This window comes from Fragaria vesca, linkage group LG6 (assembly GCF_000184155.1).
Source record: "Fragaria vesca subsp. vesca linkage group LG6, FraVesHawaii_1.0, whole genome shotgun sequence".
NCBI lineage: Eukaryota > Viridiplantae > Streptophyta > Magnoliopsida > Rosales > Rosaceae > Fragaria > Fragaria vesca.
In genome coordinates, this window is record NC_020496.1 from 9,020,285 (window position 1) to 9,024,640 (window position 4,356).

Consider the following 4,356-nt stretch of genomic DNA (forward strand, 5'->3'; position numbering starts at 1 on the left):
TTCAAAAACACTAAATAACTAACCTAAATGTTCCTATTTTCACAAATCACGTTAAAATTCCTACCCCTGCATTAAGCCCTAAGATTCAGAAACAGTGAATGAGAACAAGATCAACAATTTATAAGAAGAAACTAACCTCAGGGACTGAGATGACTTGAGCAGGATGCAATGTTCTTTGATCTCCCTTCACCTACAAAACCCACGGAAATCAATCAAACAACTAACCAGAACTTCCTACCTCCTATTAACCAATTTACCCTCATCCTATTCATGAATTAATAGACAACACAAAAGGTTACCTCTGGGGCGGCGACCACTTCAGCACAAAAAATGTTCCTCCTCACTTGGGAGGACCTCTGGTGGCCCTCACAACTAGTCCCACACTGATCTCCCTTCACCTACAGATCCAGATAACTCAATCGAACAACTAACTTTGTTCCTAATTCAAGATTATTCAAGAATCAAATGTACAATGAACAAGGCTACCAGCAATGAACAAGAGAGTCTAACCTTGGTTGAACGATGGTGATATGGAGCAGAGATAGCAGAACGGCGAGAAGATGCGGTGATCGGCGTGTCGGAGGTCCAGCGAGCTTTGTGATCAGGAGTGGTTCGCGCAAGGCGGCTATGGGCGGAGTGAGCGCCGGAAATACGTATCTCTGGCGAAGGAGAGCGACGTGCAGCGGAGATCAAAGCGCGGCCGAGAGAGGCGGAGTGAGTCCCAGGCGAAGGAGAGCGGGGTGCAGTGGAGAACGGAGCGCGGCGGCGAGAGGCAGAGTGAGTCGCCGGCGAAGGAGATCGGTGAGATGAGGCGGTGATCGGCTTACCACAGCCAGAGGTAACGGCGGTCCTGGAAGCCTTGTGATCGGAGGTTCTTGGCGTACGGTAACGGTAGGCGGAGCGAGCGCCGGAACAGTGTTTCTCCGGCGAAGGAGAGCGACCAGGTGCAGAGGAGATCGAAGCGCGGCGGAGAGAGGCGGAGCGACTCGCCGGCAAGGGAGAGCGGTGAGAAGCTGCGGTGGTCGTCTTACGGCGGCTAGAGGTAACGGCGGTCCGTGGAGCATTGTCATCGGAGGTGTCAGTGTCGGCGGAATGCTGTTGCTCAATCACGGATCTTGGATCAAAATGATGTGGAACCTTGGGTTTCGGGGTTTTGGACGCCATGGGAGACTTGAACCTAAGAAATTAGGGATTGGAAATTTCTGGCCTGAAATGTGGCTTAGTGGGATAAAGGGGGTTTTGCTACTGTTATATACCCTGCAGGTGATGCCTCTGATAATATCACCCGGGAACTCTCGTTTAAGATAACACGTCATCGTTCTCATTCTGCGATGAACAAACCCAGAAGCGCAGAGCAAAGAAACAGACTGCAGAAAGAGAGGCAAATGGATGTTTTCTTTTCTCGCTTGCTCGTTTATATATGTTTCGTTGTCCGAGAAATTACCAAAATATACCTTAAAAGATCTGTGGCCCACCAATCGCATCAGAAGCCATTCAACTAATCATAACACACGTGTCGATTAAACATAAAATCTGACTTCGGTGATAAGAACCGGTCACTTTAAGGTGACTATAGTCAATGAATATGAGACACGTGTCCATTTTAAAAGGCTTGGTTGCAATTTAAGGACATAAAATGAGATTTTGGGTATTTGGTATGTTTATTTATGATTATTATTGACACTTGTCCATCTCTCATTGGTGTTTGTCACCCATAAATGACTATAGCTGGTCACCCAAGTTATTTCCTTAAACATGTACATGGATGGAGATTGGTGACCATCGTTAGCCTAAGATAACATTAGAGCATAGACACCCCTTGAACTCCATCAAACCATCAAACCATCAATTTAATTGCTTCTATCAGTTATTATTCACTGTAAATTGTTTTTTAGGCCTGTTTTTATGTAATGGTGTAGTTTCGTCAATTTAGCAATCACTATTTATTGATTTAATATTTTAGTTTTTAGATTTTATATATAATAATCAACCAATCGGCATATGACATGTGGCATTGTCAGGTGTCATAATTTTAATTGGTATTATAATTTTATTTGGTATTGTAAGTTTAATTGAATTGTAATTTCAATTAATATTATAATTTTATTTGGTATTGTTTTATTTCGTATAAAAATAACTTAAAATTGAGGTACATAAAATTATTAGTATTAGCACATAAACTTATTTCGTATAAAAATAACTTGAAATTGAAGTATTGTCTTACACGCCCAAATTCAAAAATAAAAAAACAACTGGCGGGCGCCCATGTGCATAGGTCCCATCAATTGCTGCTCATCACAGAGGCAAACAAATTTTGACGACAGAGGTATTTTTTTAATGGTGAGTGGTGGGATCTATCATTTCTTTTGCATCTCTTTCTTTCCAGCTTCAAATCTTCTGTCACCATTCTCTTGTCTCTCTTCATGTAACCCACTGAAATATTGCCATGTGTCATACCACGTCACCTCACTTAGACAACTTACTTGACGGTGTTAAACTTCTAAGAAAGAAAATTTTTAATTTTTTAATTTTTATTAGGATGATGCTATTAACACACCCTATATATGGTGAGAACCAATCATAAATTAAATTTAAGTGGTAAATTTATAAAATGAAAATGTGTGGATAGAAAAATAGATAAGATATGTTAATAGCAAAAATGGGTGTGTTTTTTATTATTGACGGGAAACATGAACAAATATTGAAACTATGAAACCCAGATGAGATCTTGCTCTTTTTTGAACGAACCAAATCAAATCGTACATTGGGTTTTGATGGGGTTTTGCCTTTTTCATTAGTTCTTGATATGGGTTTCGTGCGGATGGGGTGTTTGGTTTTATTTTTGAAGATAAATTTTGATGGAAGATGGGATGATTGAATTAGTACTTGGGAATTCAAGGAAAGAGAATTTCAGCGATTCCCCTCCACCACCGACGACATCGCCATCTTCTCAACCGCCAACTTCTAACCTGAAATATCTGTCTCTAACACCACCTTCTCCCTCACCGCCTGAATCTTCTCCCTCATCACCTAAAATCCAAAGAACCTCCACCTCCCTCCCCTAATTCCTCACCCTAACAATCACCAGCACCATAACCACCTAAGGCTAATTCATGTGAGCATGACAGAAGTGCAGATTCTTGAATTATACCTCCTGTCTTGTCTTGGATCTTTTGAGAAAAGATGATTTCTCTTTTTTGAATCCTTGAAGAAAAAAAGACGATGAACACTGAGTTCGTCCTTAAAGATATATATTAGCAGGCCCGCTCACCTGTGGGAGTGTTTTTACGGGACAAAGAGAGACAGTTCACTTATGACCCTTAGATTTAAATGAAGCTGATATGAGGATTGAAAGAATCTTCACCCCAATTGTGAGTCCACACCAGATAACTTCCTCATCTTCATTCATTTTTCTCTTGTTAAGAAACCCAGGCGAGGTTCACAGAACACCACCACCGCAGCTCCGACGAAGAGAAACAACATCGTTCCGATAAAAAAAATTTTGGATTGTTATCGTTCAAATTGAACAGACCCCAAAGAATGATCAGATCACAGTTTTCACACGTTAAAATAAAAAAGCAACAATTTTTGGGGATATTTTTAGATTGGAAAAGAATGAATCTAGGATTTCATTCAACCCAGAAATCTTGAATGTGGGATTTTTCGCACCCCTGAATCAAAACCAATTACCACTCTATCAAACCCACTTTACATATAATTCACATCGGTTCCTTCAACCTCCAGCTAACTCCTTCTATATCAATTTTTCAATGTTTTTTTCTTTCTTTTTTGATATTGAAATTAGAGCTATTGTTATTGGGATTTCTTCAACACAGAAACTGAACCACAGAGATTGAAACTTGAAACACTGATGAATACTAAATCACTTTCATTGATTTTGAAACACAAAGAGAAGATCTTTATTTAACCTTTGCAAACAATCGAGAGCGTCGTCTTCAACACCGAACCCTAACTCATCTCTAAACACAAAGAGAAGATCTTTATTTAACCTTTGCAAACAATCGAGAGCGTCGTCTTCAACACCGAACCCTAACTCATCTCTGACAACAAATCTGATCCATGGCACCAGCTAGCTAATCTATCCTGACATTATTTTGTAGCTTCTCGGACTCGGCCTACATCAACTCAGCAACTACAGACATCTGAGTCGCGGCGTTTATCGGAACGACGTCGTTTCTCTTCGTCGGAGCTGCGGTGGTGGTGTTGGTGCTGTGCACCTCGCCTGAGTTTCTTAACGAGAGAGAGAGAGAGAGAGAGAGAGAGAGAGAGAGAGAGAGAGAGAGAGAGAGAGAGAGAGAGAGAGAGAGAGAGAGAGAGAGAGAGAGAGAGAGAGAG